Raw genomic sequence first — 23,055 nt, forward strand, 5'->3', positions numbered from 1 at the left:
TTGAGGACCCAGTTTGTGGGGACAATAAGCTGACTTTGTATAAATATACAAAAGTATGAAGGCTATTGCTTAACGCACTGTAAGCCGCCCTGAGTCTCTGGAGAAGGGCGGCATATAAATCAAAATTTAAATAAATAAATAAATAAATAAATACCCATACAACGAAATTCACACCCAAAGACCAGGTCCAACACACAGATCAATCCCCAAACACACTCCCACCCACCACAAATTCTCCACCCCTAAACCACCCAAACATCCACACAACAGACCAAGTAATGCTGTCCAACATCTCACTGATGGTGGCCCTTTAGTTCAATGTTGAGTGCAATTATAGCTCTGGGATAAAAACTATTCAGAAAACGTGTGGTCCGAGTTTTCATTGTTCTGTATCTTCTGCCAGAAGGCAACAGTCCAAAAAAATTGTAAGCAGAATGGGAAGAGTCTCTGAGAATGTTATGCAACTTTCTCAAACGACGAGATTTGAAGATGTCGTCCAGGGCTGGTAGCTGGAGTCCGATGATATTCTGGGCAGTTTTAATGATTCTCTGTAGAGCTTTTTTGTCCACTACAGAGCTGCTCCCATACCATGCAAGAATGCCGTATATCGGGACACTCTCAATGGTGCTGCAATAGTAGGAAAGAAGTAGATGCTGAGATAGGTTTATCTTCCTGAGCATTCTCAGGAAGTACAGCCTTTTCGGTGCCTTATCCTTCACATTTTGGAGTCATAGGGAAGAAAATGTCTTAACAGGATGATAGTGAAAGCTCTTGCAATTAATTAGGTCAGTAAAGCAACAACAGCTATGTCCTATTACCTTTTGCTAAAATCCACACGAAATATTAGAGGATGAACATTGAGGCTACCGCTCCGTATTTACATTTATCAAGGACTCTTGGTAAATCTTCCTCGATTTAAAGGGCGACTCAATCTAAATTGGGTTTGAGGAAATACGATGAAAATTAAAACGAGCGCAGACGGTAGAGATGATCAATTTCTCGGTACCGAGATGTGATTATGTTTGAATTCCTCATTGTTTGTATTATTTATAGGCATGCCCATATTTGAGGGGACTGTAGACCAAAGTTATGCAAATCTACATTTTTTTTTTCGTTATAGAGAAGTGACCGGTCTTTCTATGAATAAAAATTTTGTTTCCTGTGCGCAGTGGGAAAATATATATATATATATATACAGTCCTTGTTTTGATTCTTCTCTCTTGCAGGTAATTTGTTCTACAAGCTAGCTGGAGTTCATCACAGCAGGTAAGATGAATGACCTAAAAAAACAAAAACATTTATCACCCTTCCCAAAGCTTTCCAAAGGAAAGGAAATTCTAACACCACAGAGATATATAGGCAACCCTCAATTTACAATCATAAATAAGCCCAACATTTCAATTGCAACTTTTTTTGCCCCAGTTGTTAAGGGAATCTGGCTACCTCCATTGTCTTTGCTTGTTGCAGCCGGCTAAGGTGGAATTCCAATTTTTTTACTACCGGTTCTGTGGGCGTGGCTTGGTGGGTGTGGCAGGGGAAGGATATTGCAAAATCTCCATTCCCACCCCATTCCAGGGAGAAAGAATACTGCAAAATCTCCATGCCCACCCGACTCCTGGGGGACGGATACTGCAAAATCCCCATTCCCTCCCCTCTCCTGGGGAAGGATATTGCAAAATCTCCATTTCCACCCTACTCCTGGGGGAAGGATACTGCAAAATCTCCATTCCCACCCCACTCCTGGGGGAGGGATACTGCAAAATCTCCATTCCCACCCCACTCCTGTGGGAAGAATACTGCAAAATCCCCATTCCCTCCCCACTCTGGGGCCAGCTAGAGGTGGTATTTGCCGGTTCGCCGAACTACTCAAAATTTCCGCTACCGGTTCTCCAGAACCTGCTGGATTTCACCCCTGCCAAGAAGGTTACAAATGGCGATTACATAACCCTGGCACAGTGCAACTGTCATAAATACATGCCAGTTGCCAAATTTTGACCAAGTTCCAACAGCACTGGAAAAGCGACTTATGACCAGTTTTCACACTTACTACATCTATTGTATCGCCTCCGTGGTCATGTGGTCAGTTGCCTGGCAACTGACAGGTAATTATGGTGGTTGCGGTTCTTGTGGTCATGCGATCCCCATTTCTGACCTTCCCAGCCAGTGTCCCGACAAGCAACGTCAAAGGGGGAAGCTGAATGGCTGTGGCAAAGAGGTCATAAAACGAGGCAGAACTCACTCAACGACTGCCTTGCTTAATGAATGACAGAAAGTTGGGGCGCAATTGTGGTCATAAGTCAAGGACTTACCTGTATTCACCTCCAGTGAGGGGACAATAAAACAGATTTTTATAGCCATCGTTTACAAGTTTGTGTTCCTGAATCTTCGAAAGCATTGTAGGAAGTTAGCACCCACCCCTCTCCTAGGAAAATGAGATATTTTAGGAAATATTAAAAGGGCAGAATATTTCCCCTAAAAGGGTGGCAGAAACTCAACCCCCTCCACCTTTGTCAATGGGCCATTAAGACCTGGGCCAGCCTATTCTACATAACAAAGATCTACCTCCTTCAGGCAGAGCCATAATAGGAATTGCCCCAAACCCCTTCATTACATCATCACCCAGCATGAGTCAACCAAGCCTGGGACACAGACAACCTACAAAGTTAACCCCTGCATGGCCCCATGGGAGTCTGACAACCAATCAGAACACAAGCTCAAATTCAAAGCCCAACAGAGGGTATAAATCTCTCTCTCTTTCTCTCTCTCACCCACGTGGTCCTGTCCACCATTAAACCATCTTTCCAAGAGCATAATATGAAGGTGTGTGCTATTCAGCTGAATTGCTGGTTTTCCCAGCTACAATCCTGTCTTGAAAACAATGGAAAGCAGCCATTTTCGATACACCTGGCTTTCTGCTTCTCTCCCTAAGGTTTTGACTGCCTCTTTGTTCATTAAATCTACATCTAACATTTAAAATAATCAAAGTCAGCCCTTCAGCTTGCCTGCAAGCATTACCTTGATCGGTTCAAGAAACCGAGGACCAGTTAGACTGTCTTAGATAATCACAAAGCCTTTGACATGAAAGCTGCTGCCTGGAAAATACAGGTGTCACAATTAGACACCTGTACGCCGTTGAACCTCAAATCATTCCGAACAGATTGGTACTCTCTTTGACAGGAAAATATGTCGGCGGAACGGAGGTGATTAGAAACTTTTCTAATCTTTTCTCTCCAATTCTTTGGAGGGTGGTGGGGGGGAGAAAAGATGGATCATTTCTAATTTGGCCTAGGAGAGACAAGAGGTGGCAAAACCTTCCAGCAAACAAATACAGGTAGTTCTCGACTTACAACAGATCGTTGAGCTCGAGGTTGACTCAGCCTTCCATCCTTTCCGAGGTCGGTAAAACGAGGACCCAGATTGTTGGGGGAGCAAGATGCTGACTCTGAAAAAGAACAAAACTGCTCAGAGAGGTCTGTAAAGCACTGTGAAGCGGTATATAAGTGCTATTGCTATTGCTATTGCTCTTCCTTCCTTCCTTCCTTCCTTCCTTCCTTCCTTCCTTCCTTCCTTCCTTCCTTCCTTCCTTCCTTCCTTCCCTCCCTCCCTCCCTCCCTCTCTCCCTCCCTTCTCCTTCCTTCCTTCCTTCCTTCCTTCCCTCCCTCCCTCCCTCCCTCCCTCCATCCCTCCCTTCTCCTTCCTTCCTTCCTTCCCTCCCTCCCTCCTCCTTCCTTCCTTCCTTCCTTCCCTCCCTCCCAGTGGTTAGAATGCAATATTGCAGGCTAACTCTGCCGATTGCCAGCAGTTCAATCCTGACTGGTTCAAGGTTGACTCAGCCTTCCATCCTTCTGAGGTAGGTAAAATGAGGACCCACATTGTTGGGGGCAATAAGCTGACTCTGTAAACTGCTTAGAGAGAGCTGTAAAGCACTGTGAAGCGGTATATAAGTGTATTGCTATTGCTATTGCTATTACTCTTCCTTCCTTCCTTCCTTCCTTCCTTCCTTCCTTCCTTCCTTCCTTCCTTCCCTCCCTCCCTCCCTCCCTCCCTCCCTCCCTTCTCCTTCCTTCCTCCCTTCCTTCCTTCCTTCCTTCCTTCCTTTCCTCCCTCCCTCCCTCCCAGTGGTTAGAATGCAGTATTACAGGCTAATTCTGCCGATTGCCAGCAGTTCGATCCTGATCGGCTCAAAGTTGACTCAGCCTTCCATCCTTCTGAGGTCGGTAAAATGAGGACCCAGATTGTTGGGGGTGTAAGATACTGACTCTGTAAAAACAAAACAAAACAAAACAAAACAAACCAACAAAAAAAACCCCCGGAACTGCTCAGAGAGAGCTGTAAAGCACTATGGAGAGATATATAAGTCTAACTGCCATTGCGACTGGTATTCTTAAGTAGACCTACCCTCTTGAGCGCTGATGCTTTGCTCTTTCCTCCCGAAGAGATGGACAGTTTATAATGCCACCAAATGCACAGGTCTAAGGATGACATTTTAGACGGTGCAGATATGATAGCTGTAATCCAAAGGGTGATCACTGAATGGAGGTGAAGTGAGGTCTTGCTGGATTGATGTCATGAAGCAATTCTGTGGAAAATGAAGCAGCTGAAAGGGAAAAATGAGTTAAGAACGAAAAATACAAAGTCTGTAGAGATTCTCACTCATTCAGGTCATAGTTGTACCAAAAGTGCTGTTTTCAAGAGGCAACTGGACTTCCTTGTTTTTTCTTTGAAGATGTTTCGCTTCTCATCCTTGAAGAAGCTTCTTCAGCTCTGACTGGATGGTGGGGAATGGAAGGACACAGACTAACCTCCAAGTGGCCTCAACGACCCCCTAAAAAGGCTGCAAACGACCAGCTGCCTGCAAGGAACATAAATCCTTCCATTCCCCACCATCCAGTTAGAGCTGAAGAAGCTTCTTGGATGAGAAGCGAAACGTCTTCAAAGAAAAAACAAGAAAGTCCAGTTCCTTCTTGGAAAAAAAAGCACCTTTGGGTACAATACAGGTCGTCCTTGATTTACCACCAAAGTTGGGACCAAAATTCCCATTGCCAAGCCGTATAACAATGAGTGTGTGACCAGCCATACGCTAAATAAATAAATAAGTAACAATGAGGTCTAGTTGCACTATTTCTTGTGACCTGTTGCTTGAGCTGAACTACCTCAAAAGGTTGACAAATACTGTCAATTCACTTCCATTCTTTTCTTCCATGCTAATCAATAGCTTACCTATATAAAACCAGGGGGGAGGCTGCTGGGGGTTCGCAGGGGTTCGGGAGAACCCCCAAATCCCACTCCTGGCTGGCCCCGCCCACCCTGCCCCTCCCAGGAGTCCCCATGTGGCCTGTTTTGGATGCAGGTAAGTGCAGGGCGCGCACGGAGGCTCGAGGAGGGTGGAAAAGGGGCCTAGCGAGCCTGGGGAGGCCGTTTTTGCCCTCCTAGAGGCTCGAGGAAAGCCTCCGGAGCCCGGGGAGGGCAAAAATGCCCTCCGCCATGGTGCGGGAGGCCGACTAGGCCACGCCCACTCCGCAACTGGGCAGAGAACCCCTTGCTAAAATTTTTGAAGCCCAGCCCTGTATAAAACCCTAGCTCACGGCTGTCAAACTTTATTTCATTGAGGGCCGCATCACGGCTGTGTTTGACCTCGGGGGACCACGGGGGGCATGGCCAGTTCGATGTCACTTGTGTCGGGGGTGCCTGTGGTGGCCTGAGTGATCTGCCAGCAAAAACGGGCTCCCAAGCTCCGTTTTCGGCTGCAACGGTCTCCTGCAATCCTCTGCCACCCTCTGCCACCAAAAATGGAGCTTGTGAGGGCCACGAGCTCCGTTTTCCCTGGTAGAGGCACCGCGGGCTCGTCCTTCACTGTTTCTAGGGTGGCCCTGTGGGCCAGATCCAGGCGTGAAATCCAGCAGGTTCTGACAGGTTCTGGAGAACCAGTAGCGCAAATTTTGAGCAGTTCGGAGAACCGGCAAATACCACCTCTGGCTGGCCCCAGAGTGGGGTGGGAATGGAGATTTTGCAGTATCCTTCCCCTGGAGTGGGGTGGGAATGGAGATTCTGCAGTATCCTTCCCCTGGAGTGGGGAGGGAATGGAGATTTTACAGTATCCTTTCCCTGGAGTGGGGTGGGAATGGAGATTCTGCAGTATCCTTTCCCTGGAGTGGGGAGGGAATGGAGATTTTGCAGTATCCTTCCCCTGGAGTAGGGTGGGAATGGAGATTCTGCAGTATCCTTCCCCTGGAGTGGGGTGGGAATTTATTTTTTTTATTTTTATTTTATTTTGAATTTGTATACCGCCCTTCTCCCTGAGGACTCAGGGCGGTGAACAGCCAAGTAAAAACATCAAATACAAATATTAAAATACAGTTAAAATATACATATATAAATTTGGCCCCATTGATTAAAAACAATAAACAAAACACTTAAAAACACTTAAAAAAATTAGGCCAGCCCGGCTTGCTGGAAAAGGAAGGTTTTAAGGGCACGGCGGAAGGCACCGAGGTCTTGGATTCTCCTTATCTCAGGGGGCAACTGATTCCAGAGGGTAGGTGCCCCCACAGAGAAGGCCCTCCCCCTGGGGGTCACCAGCCTGCACTGTTTGGCTGATGGCACCCCGAGGAGGCCCTCTCTGTGGGAGCGCACGGGTCGATGGGAGGTCGTCGGTGGCAGCAGGCGGTCTCGAAGATAGCTAGGCCCTATGCCATGGAGCGCTTTAAAGGTGATAACCAACACCTTGAAGCGTACCCGGAAGACCACTGGGAGCCAGTGCAGCTCGCGCAGGAGCGGTGTTACATGGGAGCGCCAGGCTGCTCCCGTCACTACCCACGCTGCTGCATTCTGGACCAGTTGGAGCCTCCGGGTGCTCCTCAAAATGGAGATTTTGCAGTATCCTTCCCCTGGAGTAGGGTGGGAATGGAGATTCTGCAGTATCGTTCCCCTGGAATGGGGTGGGAATGGAGATTTTGCAGTATCCTTCCCCTGGAGTGGGGAGGGAATGGAGATTTTACAGTATCCTTTCCCTGGAGTGGGGTGGGAATGGAGATTTTGCAGTATCCTTCCCCTGGAGTGGGGAGGGAATGGAGATTTTACAGTATCCTTTCCCTGGAGTGGGGTGGGAATGGAGATTCTGCAGTATCCTTCCCCTGGAGTGGGATTTCATCACGGGCCATATCTAAGCATCCCGCGGGATGGATCCGGCCCTCCGGCCTCGAGTTTGACATCCCTGCCCTAGCTGATAATATAGGTAAGGCTGTTGTGAAGCATTTACCTCAGAAGGATATGGTCTCATTGGACAACAGCCCTAAGCAAGCAATGGCTCTCCACACCACAGGATACAATTCAATTATTCCAATTAATATTCAGATTATGGGTTTTCCTTCAACTTGGCCACAACATTTACAGGTGCAAATAGCATCTGAATAATCCTCGCGTCTAAAGGATGCCTGACGGCACCAAAAGGAACTAATATTTCAGAAACTCTGGGCCACCATTCTTTTGCTAATCCAATTGCATTTTAATATTCGCAGTCACCCATCCGATATTCATTTACAGCCTGTAATGATGAGAAATGCTTCTTAATTCATTGAAACATTCTTAACCATGTTCTAGGGCATGAGCTTTTTGCCATCGCATGCCAGAATGGGGGGGGAGGGTCGGAGGGGTCACGCGTGCACATGCCCACACCCATAATTCTATACGTCCCACCCCTGCGCATGCGTGCATGAACCCCCTCCCCCCACTTCTGGCACGCGATGGCCCGGTAGCCCCATTTTTCTTTCTAACCTGGCTCCAGGGCCTCTCTAGGCATCTGGGGAGGGTGAAAACAGCCTTCCCCATCCCCCCGGAGGCCGAAAATGGCCCGTTTAACAACTTCTAGTGGGACTGGAAGGCCCGTTTTTTGCTGTCCACAGCCTCCAGGGCCCCTCTAGGAGTCTGGGGAGGGCAAAAATGGCCTTCCCCTCCCCACCCCCCACCCCCGGAGATCCTCCAGAGGCCAAAGACGGACTGTTTGACAACTTCTGGCCCCACCAGAAGTTGTCAAACGGGCCGTTTTCAGCCTCCGGGAGACCTCTGGGGGGAGGGAAGGCTGTTTTCACCCTCCCCAGAGTCCTAGAGAGGCCCTGGAGCCAGGTGAGAAAGAAAAACGGGCCTTCCCCTCCCCCCAGGCCCTCTGGAGGCAGGAAACAACCTGCTTTCCTACTCCTGGTGGGCCCAGAAGACCCAAAAATCAGCTGGCGGAGCTGAACTCTTGTGCCCACTGATATGGCTACGCGTGCCACCTGTGGCACGTATGCCATAGGTTCGCCATCACGGTTCTAGGGGCTTTCCCCCCAACCCTCCAGTTAAAGCAGGTGGTGCAGGAAAGGTAGAAATCTAACAGCAATTAGGATAACGGCTTTAAATTTTCAGCAAACAGCAGTCTCCATAAAAAAGCAGCAGTAGAAGAGCGATCACCAAACAATAAAGCAGCAAGCAATTGCAGGCAGAATGAGCGTGCAGTGTACGGCAGCTATTATAAATCCAAGGGAATGAACACATTTAAACAAGGTGCCTAAAACAGGCATCAAAGAATTACGAGCAGAGCAGGGATTCTATCTCACATAATTACTAATTTTCAATCAATTAAGCTCCAAAGGCAGGAGTAATCTCGAGCGGGATTATAAATAAAGATTTCAGTAAAAAGGTGCATGTGTCCATGAGCATGTGTCTATAAGAGCCTTGGTAGTATAGTGGACTAAAGCACTGTTATTAACATCTGCTGCTTGCAATTACTGCAAGTTCAAATCTCACCAGGTTGACTCAGCCTTCCATCCTTTCAAAGGTAGGTAAAATGAGGACCCAGATTGTGGGGGCAATAAGCTGACTTTGTATAAAAAAGAACACCGCTGGGGGGGGGGCGAAAGCCCTACTAAGCAGGTATATACAAAAGTATGAAGGCTATTGCTTAACACATTGTAAGCCGCCCTGAGTCTCCGGAATAGGGCGGCATATAAATCGAACCAATAAATAAATTGGAGCCTGGATAGCTCTGCAGACTAAGCACTGTAATTTAACACCAGCTGTCTGCAATTAAAGTAAGTTCGACTCTCACCAGGCTCAAGGTTGACTCAGCCTTCCATCCTTTCAAAGGTAGGTAAAATGAGGACCCAGATTGTGGGGGCAATAAGCTGACTTTGTATAAATATACAAAAGGATGAAGGCTATTGCTTAACGCATTGTAAGCCGCCCTGAGTCTCCGGAGAAGGGCGGCATATAAATTAAAGCAAAAAAAAAAAAAAAAAGCAGACAGTTCCTGCAATTCCTGCTTCTTTATAACTTTGCCTTATTTGGAATGTGATGGTCATCTCAATTTTTTGGGGTGTGTGCTTCTTGCTCTAAGCCATGACATGTTTAATCATAGTTTGTTGACTAAGCTATAGGGAAGGTAGTTAAGACCAAAATCTAGGACAGGAACTATAAATTGACTATGGCTTCAGCATATAAACTACAAGCCATCATTTTCTGTTGTGTACTAATGGGGATTGCTTGTATGAGAGATGGTGGATTTTTCCCCTTTCAAGAGCTTATGGCCTTTTGATTTGCTTAGTCAGTCCTCCAGCCTCATTTATGTCATTAAAAGCATCATAAAATTTATTATTTACAATACACAACTCTCAATTTTAAATATCAGCTGCTGGTTTTACCTTCTGACTAAAGGAACGCTAGTTGTGGTTTATAACCCATGGTTTATGGCGTAGCAGGTTGCAAAAGTCTAGTCAATTGTGGCTTAATTCACGAACTACCTTTAAGCCATACTTAGCATAATGTGCACGTTCAGTATTCTCCATTTCAGGTTGCTAAGCAAGCAAGAAATAAATCTTCTTTACGGGTGTTTCAGTGCGGGGAAAAAACGTGTTGTGGTAATAATAGGCAGATCAAACTGTTTTAAAAAGCAATGGATTTGATTTAAAAAGTTAGCAATAGTCTTTATGTCCCTGTTTGGGTGGAGATGAGACCAGGGGTGAAATCCAGTAGGTTCTGACAGGTTCTGGAGAACTGGTAGAGCAAATTTTGAGTAGTTCGGAGAACCGTCAAATATCACCTCTGGCTGGCCCCGGAGTGGGGTGGGAATGGAGATTTTGCAGCATCCTTCCCCTGGAGTGGGGTGGGAATGGGGATTTTGCAGCATCCTTCCCCTGGAGTGGGGTGGGAATGGGGATTTTGCAGTATCCTTCCCCCAGGAGTGGGGTGGGAATGGGGATTTTGCAATATCCTTCCCCTGGAGTGGGTGGGAATGGAGGTTTTGCAATATCCTTCCCCCAGGAGTGGGGTGGGAGTGGAGATTTTGCAGCATCCTTCCCCTGGAGTGGGGTGGGAATGGAGATTTTGCAGTATCCTTTCCCCAGGAGTGGGGTGGGAATGGAGATTTTGCAATATCCTTCTCCATCCACGCCCACCAAGCCACACCCACCAAGCCACGCCCACAGAACCGGTAGTAAAAAAAAAAAAATTGAATTTCACCACTGGATGAGAGCCTATTGTGCGGAAAACTATCTTGCCGTGCATTTAGGCTGGCTGTAGTAAAATGTCATTCTCCCAGGCAGCAAAGAGAGGGCTAGCACATCGTTCCAGACAACTGGATAAAAACTGACTGATAAAAGAATTAAATTGTGAAATCCCAGAGCTTAAAAAAAGGACACAGCCGCAGGCTGCACATGTCAGTTCTTCGGTGCCAACTCTTTGATCTGTGCTATTTTTATCACATGCTATAAGATGTGTTGACTCTTTAGATGGCTTCTTAATTGAAACACTAACTCTAAATTCAGACAGCTTGCTCTGCGGTGCTGGAACCAGCATCTCAATGAAGCCAAGATTACACAGTGGCGAGTTTTGCAGCAATTCTATGTTCCCTTAGAGGGGAAAAAAAAAAACCCTTAAATGTACCTTCAGCGCCTTTGGCCAAGGTAGCGATCATCAAGGTCTCCGTTCAGAGGCATTATAGCAATAGCAATAGCCCTCAGACTTATGTACCACTTCACAGTAATTTACAGCCCTCTCTAACTGGTTTAAGAGTCGGCATCTTGCCCTCCTCATTTTATAGACCTCGGAATGGTGGAAGGCTGAGTCAACCTTGAGCCACGTCAGGATCGAACTCCGGGCTATGGGCAGAGTTAGCCTGCAATGGTGCATTCTAATCCCTGCACCACCACGGCCCTCCCTCCCTAGCTCCTTCCTTCCTTCCTTCCTCCCTCCCTCCTCAGCTCCTTCCTTCCTTCCTCCCTTCCTCCCCAGCTCCTTCCTCCCTTCTTCCCTCCCTCCCTCCCCAGCTCCTTCCTTCTTTCCTCCCTCCCCAGCTCCTTCCTTCCTTCCTTCTTCCCTCCCTCCCTGCTCAGCTCCTCCTTCCCTCCCCAGCTTGCTCCTTCCTTCTTCTCTCCCTCCCCAGCTCCTTCCTTCCTTTCTTCTTCCCTCCCTCCCTCCCCAGCTCCTCCTTCCCTCCCCAGCTCGCTCCTTCCTTCTTTCCTCCCTCCCCAGCTCCTTCCTTCTTTCCTCCCTCCCTCCTGAGCTCCTCCTTCCCTCCCCAGCTTGCTCCTTCCTTCTTCCCTCCCTCCCCAGCTCCTTCCTTCCTTCCTTCTTCCCTCCTTCCCTCCCCAGCTCTCCTTCCTTCCTTCCTCCTTCCTCCTTCCTTCCTTCCCACTTAGCAATAGCCCTTAGACTTCTATACTGCTTCACAGTGCTTCACAGCCCTCTCTGAGCCCTCTCTAAAATGATAGAGAATAATCTGGTATCTGACCATCTTGTCCTTCAACGAATTGTGCTGCCTTTTCCCTGACCTTGAACTTCTCCTTAAACTTTGCTTTGTACCACAGAAGTCAAAACTATCCTTTAGAGCAGGGGTCTCGAACCTTGGCAACTTTACGACTTGTGGACTTCAACTCCCAGAATTACTCAGCCAGCAGGTTGGAGACCCCTGCTTTAGAGTTAAGGACAGCTATAAACCCTTCCAAGTCTCTGTGATATAATTAATTTCTGCTAAAATAAATAAAAATAAACCGTGGATGGCATTGGAAATGTTGGCCTTCCTGGAGGACCCTCTCCAAGTACTCTACAAGACCTCAACTTATGATCATAATGGAGCTGGAATTATGGTTGAAGTCATGTTGGTCATTAAATTAGTCACCCTGTGATCACAGCTGATAACAGATTAATAGAGTTGGAAGGGACCTTGTAGGTCATCTAGTCCAATCCCCCACCCAAGCAGGAGACCCTACACCATTTCTGACAGATGGCAGTCCAGTCTCTTCTTGAAAGCTTCCAGTGATGAAGCTCCCACAACTTCCGAAGGCAACTTCTGTTCAATGGGTTGATTGTACTCAATGTCAGAAAAGTTCTCCTTATTTCCAGGTTGAATCTCTCCTTGGTCAGTTTCCATCCATTATTCCTTGTCTGGCCTTCGGGGGCTTTGGAAAAGAGCTTGAGCCCCTGGTCTCTGTGGCAGCCCCTCAAATATTGGAAGACTGCTATCATGTCTCCCCTGGTCCTTCTCTTCACTAGACTACCCATGCCCAGTTCCTGCAACCGTTCATTGTATGTTTTAGCCTCCAGTCCCCTAATTGTTGTGGCCCATCAGCAGCCAGCAGAGCTGGCAGCAGTGTCAGACAGTGAGGAGGTTGGGGAGGAATTTAGGCCAGTCCTGGGGGCTGGGGAAAGCTTGGATGAGGGCTCTGCGTCTGAGGCAGAGAGGGAGCCAGACAGCAGTTAGACAGAGGAACAGCTGGAGCCTGTTCCCAGTGTGTGCATGCGCAGAGCTGCCAGAAGACAATTAAGAAAGCAGGGTCAACTTGGGAGTAAAGCCATACATTGGAGTTGACTGGCCCCTCTCATAGAAAACAAAAGAGGAGCAAACGGGGAGTGGGCTTTTGCAGGAAGCAATGCGTTTGTTCATTCGTTCGTTTCAAGAGTGGGAAGATCTGTCTGTGCATCCCAGAGACTCTGTGCCAAGTTTTGCCTTGCACTGCATTTGGAAACTAGTTACCTGGCAGCTTTCCAAGATAAGGTCTGTGTTGATAAATATTCCTCTGAAAGACTGTTTGGACAGGCCTTGCTGACTGTGAATGAAAGTAATTCACAAAGTAAAAGGGGTTTTGCCAGGACGAAGACTCTGCTTGCTGCTTTTTAAGGAAGCCTAGGAAGATTAGGAACACTAATCATCCTGGTTGCTCTCCTCTGCACTCTTTCTAGAGTCTCTGTCAGATATTGCCTGCATATGATGCACCAGAGACTAGAAGGGGTTAAGTCTTTACAGATCTCGCCATATTGATATACGTTATAAAAATGTGAGAGACCTAGTTAAAAAGGGTTTTGTTGAATTTGTTCATTGCGATACCAAGGACCAAATTGCCGATTTCTTAACTAAACCTGTATCTTGTGAAATACATTGGAACCACTGCAAATCAGTTGGACTGTACTTATAATTTATTTTTTCTTATATTTGTGTTTATTATTATTTTTGAACACTGTTCCATCACACTTGGCAATAGAAGGGGTCTGTCAGATATTGCCTGCATATGATGCACCAGAGACTAGAAGGGGTTAAGTCTTTACAGACATCACATGTGACTACATCAGCCAATGAACTCTCTTATTGGACTCTTACCTAGAAACCACTTGGATATCTTCCCTTTTTTTTCTCTCTCTCTCATCTATCTCTCAGCGAGACAACACGTGAACTTCTCTCTCCTCTCAACATCTGAGTAGTTAGGGTAAAAAATGTAACAGGACACCCTGTTCATTATCGTATACATGTATATATTTGTAAATAATAAAAGCAACCTTTTGAACCTGAAGCTGTATTGACCAAATAACTTCCTCATAGAACCAAATGAGCACGACCATCAATATATATCTGATAGTCTCAACATCTTTTTTTATAGTCTGGTGACCAAAACTGGATGCAGTATTCTAGGTGTGGTCTTACTAAGGCTTTACAGAGTGGTATTAGTACCTCCCTTGATCTTGATATTACGGCAGGAAGAATTCTTAAGCAACCAACTTCTGCGTTTCTTAGGTGTGCAACAGTCCACCATTTCATGACACACTGCTGATCACAAAGCAGTTGCGAGTTGAAAACAAATGGATTACAATCCTTAGTTTCGGGAGATTTAAGGCTGGAGTTTAGCCCATTATAGGGTTTAAAATGTCACAACCTGTAAAATGGGCATCCTCAATTAAGCCTGAGAATGACGGGAAAGACTTTCAAGTTCACAGTTTGGGCAGCTCATCTTTCATCAATTCATTTTTAATTCATTCTTAGGATTAATGATTCCACATTCGAACGGGAAGCTGGTTTCTGCTGGTTGGTTGATTTTTTTTTTTTTACCATGTTATACCACCGTTTTTCAGCGAGACGGATCGTTAAGTAGTTCTTGTGAGTAGAGATTAAAACAGCCTGTAGCAAAAAATAAAGCGAAGAACAAAATAGATCCACTGCATCCAGTTTAATGTTCTGGACAAGGGAAAATATGAGTGTGTATATACAGTGTGTGTGTGTGTGTGTATGTGTGTGTGTGTGTGTGTGTGTACAGTTAATATCTCGGGTTTCTTCCCGTGTAATGGCAAACATATCCCTAAAAGGGTAGAAGCGACATTTCGACAAAATCACATTTGTCATCTTCTGGCTGAAGTTCTTGGTTTGGTTCTTATGGGCAAACTGTTCTTATGGGCAAACACAGTTTGCCCATAAGAACCAAACCAAGAACTTCAGCCAGAAGATGACAAATGTGTTTTTGTCAAAGCGTCGCTGCTACCCTTCTAGGGATATGTTTGCCATTACACGGGAAGAAACCCGAGATATTAACTGTACACACATATATACCCGTGAAAACTTACATACATACACACACACACACACACACACACACACACACATATATATATATTTGTTTTCTCAGGTTTTCGCGGGTGTTTGTATGTAGGTCTTTGGTTATTCGGGTCTTCTCCCACGTAAAATTGGAAGTGTCTTGGCGACGTTTCGACGAAGTCTCATTCGTCATCTTCAGGCTGGTGTTCTCGGCTTCGTGCTTCCAGGAGCTCGTCATCTTCCAGGAGATGACGAATGAGACTTCGTCGAAACGTCGCCAAGACACTTCCAATTTTACGTGGGAGAAGACCCGAATAACCAAAGACCTACATATATTTATATATATATATATATATGTGTGTGTGTGTGTGTGTGTGTGTGTGTGTGTGTGTGTACGTGTACACAGTTAATATTTCGGGTTTCTTCCCGTGTAATTGTGAACATATCCCTAAAAGGGTAGAAGCGACGTTTCGACAGAATCTCATCTGCCATCATCAGGCTTATGTGAGGGGTCTTTTGCATATATATGTATATGTATATGTATATGTATATGTATATGTATATGTATATGTATATGTATATGTATATATGTATGTATTTCTCTTTAGCCAGGTTCTACCTACGTAAACCAAGATATTATGCAGCCCTGGCTTACGTAGGTAGAACCTGGCTAAAGAGAAATACACATAAAACCTACGAAAAAGAAAGAAAAACATACATATATATATATACCTATCTATTACACACACACACACACACACGTATGTATGTATGTATGTATGTATGTGTGCGTGTGTGTGTGTGTGTAATAAAACATGAATTTCAAATGTGATGGAGGTTTGTATTATTTCCTCGGCCCTTGAGATATCACCGCTGCGTTCTTTTGTCATTTCTTTTAATGTTATTCCTGCTTTCGAAAACATCGCCCTCTCCTTTGAGAAATGGCTGAACCGAGAAGCAGATTATGAATCCCGAAATAAATGGATAAACAAATAAAAGTGATGTTGCCCAATATTGAAACTGTGTAAAGCCTGAACTCTGGAAGTGTAACAGTTGTTATTAAATGTCTTTTGCAATTATAACCTTAATCCTTTTCAGCCAGGGACTGAATTCTGGGTGTAAAACAGGGGTGAAATCCAGCAGGTTCTAACAGGTTCTGGAGAACCGGTAGCGGAAATTTTGAGTAGTTCAGAGAACTGACAAATACCACCTAGGCAAGCCCCAGAGTGGGGTGGGAATGGAGATTTTGCAGTATCCTTCCCCCAGGAGTGGGGAGGGAATGGGGATTTTGCAGTATCTTTCCCCTGGAGTGGGATGGGAATGGGGATTTTGCAGTATCCTTCCCCTGCCACGGCCATCAAGCCACACCCACAAACCAATAGCAAAAAAATTTGGATTTCACCACCGGTGTAAACGCACTGTGCAAAAGGATTTCGTTCTATGGATATACTGTGTATATACGTACAATGACAATAATCTTTATGTAAAAAGGAGGAGATTGAGACTTCTGCTACCCTTTCTAACTACAGGCAGTCCTCGATTTCCGACAGTTCATTTAAAGTATTTAACTGCATGCGCAGCCGGTCCCCGCCATTTCCTCTGCTTAGGGTTAGGGAGACAGAGCTGGAAATCAGGTAAGACAGCAAGACGAGCCCCGTCTTGCTCCACGCGCCCCAAAATAATACGACCTCCCCAAAAATAAGGCCAAGCACTTATTTCAGGGTTCAAAAAAATATAAGACAGGGTCTTATTTTCGGGAAAAACACGGTACCTATTCCCACTCTATTCTTCTACTCTATTTTTTCTTTTCTCTTCTCCTGTTCTATTCTATTCTATTCTTCTGCTCTATTTTCTTTTTTCTTCTCTTCTCTTCTCCTCTATTTTCTCCTCTCCTCTCCTCTCTTCTCCTATTCTATTCTTCTACTCTACTCTATTTTTTCTTTTCTTTTCTTTTCTTTTCTTTTCTTTTCTCTTCTCCTGTTCTGTTCTGTTCTGTTCTGTTCTGTTCTGTTCTGTTCTATTCTATTCTATTCTATTCTATTCTATTCTATTCTTCTACTCTACTCACTATTCTCTCTCTCTTTTTTTTGATTTATATGCCGCCCTTCTCCAGAGACTCAGGGGGGCTTACAATGCATTAAGCAATAGCCTTCATCCTTTTGTATATTTATACAAAGTCAGCTTATTGCCCCCACAATCCGGGTCCTCATTTTACCTACCTTAGAAAGGATGGAAGGCTGAGTCAACCTTGAGCCTGGCGAGATTTGAACTTGCAGTAATTGCAGGCAGCTGATGTTAATAACAGTGCTTTAGTCTGCTGCACCACCAGGGCTCTCCTCTTCTCTTCTCCTATTCTATTCTTCTACTCTACTATTTTCTTTTCTCCTCTCCTCTCTCTTCTCCTATTCTATTCTATTCTTCTACTCTACTCTCTATTTTATCTTCTCTTCTCCTATTCTATTCTTCTACTCATTTTCTTTTCTCCTCCTCTCCTCTCCTCTCTCCTATTCTATTCTTTTCTTCTACTCTACTCTATTTTCTCCTATTCTATTCTATTCTATTCTATTCTATTCTATTCTATTCTATTCTATTCTGACACACACAAGATTATCCTAATGAACCCATTAAATCAGAGGCATTGTACGGATGCTTCCTGTGACTCACCCCAACGATCCTACACCCGACCTGTCTTTCTGTTTCCTTTTCTTGAACAGACAAACTCTCTACACTGTGCAAACTGATGCATAATAATCCAGATGGGAGACGCTTTGGCTAGACCATAAACCACAGACCAGTCAAACACGTGTGAGACGAACGCTCTACAAACTCAACCTGATTAGCTTATGATTCAGAGGCTGAACACGGCCTCCGAGGCTTGTAAACCATGTTATTAACAGTTATCTTGCATACATTCGCTCACCCGTAGTTTATTCAATGAATTCCGATGAAAAGAAACCATATCCTGAATTAATATTTACCTTTCACTCTCATTGTTGATTCCCGGGATAATCCAGGATATTGGTGATGTGAACCTTCCCATCTGTCCAAAGTGTGTTGCTAATAACAGGTGTTGTGCAGAAGTCACAATGAAGTTGGGTGTGTTGTGTTGTTGGCGTGATGACACAGCGCTGTGATGTCGCAGGCTCCCAACTGATGGTGGTTATATAATCCGAGTCAGGATTTTAACCGACTGGTTGAGTGGCAAATGATTTCTTTTTTTCTTTCTTTTTTTTATAAATTTTTTTATTGGGTAAAAAGAAAAAACAAACAAATATAAATACAACAATACAACAATACATAACGAGTAAACATAAATCGAGTCTTACGACTCTTTTTGTTTGAATACTCACATTGGTAAACTATATTCATATTCTTATCTATATCTCTACACATTTACGAGCAAAATAGCATCTTAAACTCTCTCTTTAATTTACTATTTTTCTTAATTGGTACTCAATCTTTATCTGTATATTTTATCTCTTTTTTTGTGTCCCTATTTTTATTTTCCTTTCTTTTTCTCCAACCAGTCATACCATTTTTGCCGTACTAGGTAATAATTTGTTTCTTCTTTTTCTTGTATTTCTTTCGTAAATTTGTCCATTTCTGCGCATTCCGTAATTTTAATGATTATTTTATCTTCTGTTGGTGTATCTTCATGTTTCCAACTCTGGGCAAAAACTATCCAATGTTGTTACATCCATGGCAACTGCATCTGAGCTTCAGCTAAATTCAAATTAACCATGAATGATGGTCAGAAGAACTCATTAGATTTGTATTTCAGATCAAGCCACATCAAGTGGTTGCTAATAATAGGTGTTGGGTAGAAGTCATGATGAAGTTGGGCGAGTTGTGTTGTTGGCGTGATGACACAGCGCTGTGATGTTGCAGCTCCCAAATGATGGTGGTTATATAATCCGATTCAGAATTTTGACCGACAGTGGCAAATTTTTTTTTTTATCCAGTGGCAACTGCATCTGAGCTTCAGCTAAGTGCAGTTTAAACCATGAATGATGGCCAGAACTCATTAGGTTCATATTTCACATCAAGCCAGGAATCAAATAATAATAAAAAAGAATGTATGAGCATTCAAATCAGTGATGATTCCTAGTGATTTGCTGACCAGTCCCTGCAGTTTTTCTTGGCAAGGTTTTTGAGAAATGGTTTGCCATTGCCCTCCTTCCTAGGCCTGAGGAAGGGACTTCTTCTGACAAGCAAGTCAATGGGGAAAGCCAGATTTGCTTAATGACCAGGTGATTCATTTAATAACTTCAGTGATTTGCTTAACGACCATGGCAAAAAAAAAAAGACAAAAATTGGGCACGACTCACTTAAGAACCACCCTTGCTTGGCAGTGGGACTTCTGTTCCCGGTTGCCATAAATCCAGGACTACCTGTATTTTACAGAGAGGACCACTGCACACAACATGTGAGACTGCAGTACAGAGTTGTCATCCAAAGAAGATGGAATTGTGGCCTCAGGGAGGTTCATTCCTTCCACTTCTAGTGGAGACATCCTTTCCCAAGGTCACTCTATGCTCGAGTCTAGCATTTTGCACAAATGTGTATTGGCAACACATTGTGACAGTATGAAACAGTTGCATTCAGCTGAACTGCAACATTGTCTTTTCAGGGTTTGTAAACTCAAGCAAAGCAACATTTTTAGCAGGACTACCGGATTCTTAGGGACTACCGTGGCTTAGGGACACGGTGGCTCAGTGGTTAAGACGCTGAGCTTGTCGATCGAAAGGTCAGCAGTTCAGCGGTTCGAATCCCTAGTGCCGCGTAATGGGGTGAGCTCCCGTGACTTGTCCCAGCTTCTGCCAACCTAGCAGTTTGAAAGCAGGTAAAAAATGCAAGTAGAAAAATAGGGACCACCTTTGGTGGGAAGGGAACAGCGTTCCGTGCGCCTTTGGCGTTGAGTCCACATGACCACGGAGACGTGTCCAGCATGCCTTCCATTCCTGTCCTAATGTTTCCTCTAGTTGTATTTATTTAATGCATCCCATGTTTATGCATTACCTAATATGTTCTTGATAGATAAATACATAATAAATAAATAAATAGATAGGTAGGTAGGTAGGTAGGTAGGTAGATAGATCTATGTATATGGGAGAGAGATGAGATTGATGTTATATATATATATATGTATGTATATGTATATATACATACATATGTATGTATGTGTATATCTATCTATCTATCTATCTATCTATCTATCTATCTATCTATCTATCTATTGTAACTATCTATCTTTAGCCAGGTTCTTCCTACGTAAACCAAGATTTTTATGCAGCCCTAGTTCAGTGAAATCACAATCCACTAGTTTCTAGGCTTTTTTCAGACAGCCAGCAAGCACCCTGCTGCCCATTGGGAGACTAAGGAGACTAAGATAGATCTATTGCGGACTTATTAGTCCTCATCAGGCTGCATAAAAATCTTGGTTTACGTAGGAAGAACCTGGCTAAAGAGAAATACGCATAAAGGCCTACGAAAAGAAATACACACACACACACACACACACACACACACACACACACACACACACATATGATAGGTATTAGATAGATAGATATTAGATAGGTAGGTAGGTAGGTAGATAGATCTATGTATATGAGAGAGATGAGATAGACATAATAGATTACATAAATGATATATATAGATAGATAGGTATTAGATAGATATTAGATAGGTAGGTAGATAGATAGATAGGTAGGTAGATCTATGTATATGAGAGAGATGAGATAGACATAATAGATTACATAAATGAGAGAGAGAGATCTATATATATATATATGTATGATAGGTATTAGATAGATATTAGATAGGTAGGTAGGTAGGTAGATAGATCTATGTATATGAGAGATGAGATAGACATAATAGATTACATAAATAAGAGAGAGAGATCGCTCTCTATATATTAGACAGAAAGAAAGAAAAAAGATAGAAAGAAAGGTAGATAGATAGAAAGGTAGATAGAAAGAAAGAAAGAAAGAAAGGTAGATAGATAGATAGATAGATAGAAAGGTAGATAGATAGATAGAAAGGTAGATAGATAGAAAGGTAGATAGATAGATAGAAAGAAAGGTAGATAGATAGATAGATAGATAGAAAGAAAGAAAGGTAGATAGAGAGATAGATAGAAAGAAAGAAAGAAAGAAAGAAAGGTAGATAGAGAGATAGATAGAAAGAAAGAAAGAAAGAAAGAAAGGTAGATAGATAGATAGAAAGGTAGATAGATAGAAAGGTAGATAGATAGATAGAAAGAAAGGTAGATAGATAGATAGATAGAAAGAAAGAAAGGTAGATAGAGAGATAGATAGAAAGAAAGAAAGAAAGGTAGATAGAGAGATAGATAGAAAGGTAGAAAGAAAGAAAGAAAGAAAGAAAGAAAGGTAGATAGATAGGTAGCCAACCACCAGGCAGTCAAGAAAGCGAAAAGGCAATCCCACCCCCCCCCCCCATTCTTCCCTGGGAAGCTTCTTCCTTGTTTGCTTAGCTTCTTCGGACAAAGTTCCCAATCCCAAAGGGCGATTTCTACCCTGCAGGCTCCTCCGAGGACGGCTTTTGAAAACGGCGCGGGCTTCCTTTTCTTCTTCTCTTTTTGGCACCCTTTCTCCGTCCGGCCTGCACCGTATCATTAGCCCGATTGCAACCTCCCGAAGGCCTCCCCCGGGTCGACAAGGTGCCTGCGTTGAAAAACCCATTAAAAAAAACCCATTAAAAAAAAAGAAAGAAAAGGAAGCAAAGGAAAGGAAACTGGCTCAACAGGCCGCGCCGAAACTCTCGGCGGCTCCTGCCTGCTCCCTTTCCTGCCTCCCCCACGCGCGTTGAGAGGCGGCGGCGGCGGCTGCGGCGGCACGCGCGGTCCGGACCGCCCCGCTCTCCTCCCTCCCTCCCTCCCGGCTCCGCTGCCTTTGAATCCCCCCCTTCTCCAAAGGCAGGACCGGGAAAGACAAGAGGGGGGGATGCTGCAAGCAAGCTTCCCCCAGTCCCACCGCAGGGATGGGGTGGGGTTGGACTAGATGACCTCCAAGGTCCCCTTCCCACACTCTGTTACTGGTAAAGTGGTACCCGAGCCCCTCGGAGCGCAGTTTCTCCCTCCCGCCCCCTCCCCGGAGAAGCCCCGGAGCGATTCCGAGCCTTCCCACGTGGCTGCTCCTGTTGCTGCTGCAGCTGCTGGCCGCCCGCTTCCCTCCCCTTCTCTCCCTACTCTCTCCCCTCCCCGCTTCGGGAAGGGGGAAGGGCTTGGCGTGGGGGAGGGAGGGGCCTGCGCTTCCCTTCCCGCGAAGAGCTTCAGGAGGAGGAGGAGGAGAGGAGGAGGAGGTGGAGGCGCCTTCGCAAGGATGAATCCTCGGCCGGTGGAAGGAGCTGCCGCCGCCGCCGTCGTTGCGCTGCGGTGCTCCGTTTGCATCCCCGGGTAAGGTCTCTGCGGTGCCTCGCGCTCCCGGCGCCGGTTTTTTTTTTGGGGGGGGGGGAACGAGGGCAAGGCAATGGCAGGCTGGTTGGTCGGTTGGTCAGTTGATTGATTGATTATTTGATTGATTGGCTCAGGGTTGAATGCAGGGTGCCTCCTCCTCCTCTTCGTCCTCCTTCCTTGAGTAAAGACTCCGTTCTTGGAGGGAGAGAATCCCTTTCCCCCCACTACTACTACTACTACTACTACTACTACTACTACTACTACTACTACTACTACTACTACTACGTCTTCTTCTTCTTCTTCTTCTTCTTCTTCTCCTTCTCCTTCTCCTTCTCCTTCTCCTTCTCCTCCTCCTCCTCCTCCTCCTCCTTCTCCTTCTTCTTCTTCTTCTTCTTCTCCTCCTCCTCTTCCTCCTCCCTTGAGTAAAGCCTCCTCTTCTTGGAGGGGGAGTATCCCTGTTCCACTACCACCACCACCACTACTACTACTACTACTACGTCTTCTTCTTCATCTTCCTCCTCCTCCTCCTCCTCCTCCTCCTCCTCCTCCTCCTCCTCCTCCTTTCTCTCCTCCTTCTTCCCTGAGACCCACTCTTTACTTGCTCAGAGGCACCGTAGCCCCAGCATCTCTGACCAAAGTAGAGAAAACTTTCCGGACTAAATGTCTATGGAGATTCTCAGTCATCCAAGGCCATGGTTATTTGACAAAGAAGTCCAGTTGCCTCTTGGAAAAAGCACCTGACAACTTGGAGCATATGCGCCAAAGACAAATTCCTTGTGTGTCCAAACACACTTGGCCAAGAAAGCTATTC

At 45.0% G+C, this 23,055-nt stretch overlaps 1 long non-coding RNA gene across 4 annotated transcripts; it reads right to left on the reverse strand.

Annotated features, from left to right (window-relative positions):
* Nucleotides 1–256: 256 nt before the first annotated feature.
* Nucleotides 257–22,227, reverse strand: LOC132712216 (uncharacterized). 4 transcript variants are annotated; one of them, XR_015729831.1, is made up of 9 exons: nucleotides 21,899–22,227; nucleotides 21,366–21,513; nucleotides 17,806–18,051; nucleotides 13,625–14,416; nucleotides 4,399–4,597; nucleotides 4,140–4,260; nucleotides 3,348–3,442; nucleotides 2,310–2,422; nucleotides 257–1,280 (listed from the first exon to the last, which is right to left on the reverse strand). It is a non-coding gene; the product is annotated as an uncharacterized LOC132712216 (long non-coding RNA). The 4 variants fall into 4 exon arrangements; XR_015729830.1 differs by lacking the exon at nucleotides 21,899–22,227 and having other exon boundaries at nucleotides 21,366–21,669; XR_015729833.1 differs by lacking the exons at nucleotides 4,140–4,260; nucleotides 21,899–22,227 and having other exon boundaries at nucleotides 21,366–21,669.
* Nucleotides 22,228–23,055: the final 828 nt, after the last annotated feature.

The sequence above is a fragment of the Pantherophis guttatus genome, chromosome 14 (assembly GCF_059756535.1).
Source record: "Pantherophis guttatus breed Tessera chromosome 14, ASM5975653v1, whole genome shotgun sequence".
NCBI lineage: Eukaryota > Metazoa > Chordata > Lepidosauria > Squamata > Colubridae > Pantherophis > Pantherophis guttatus.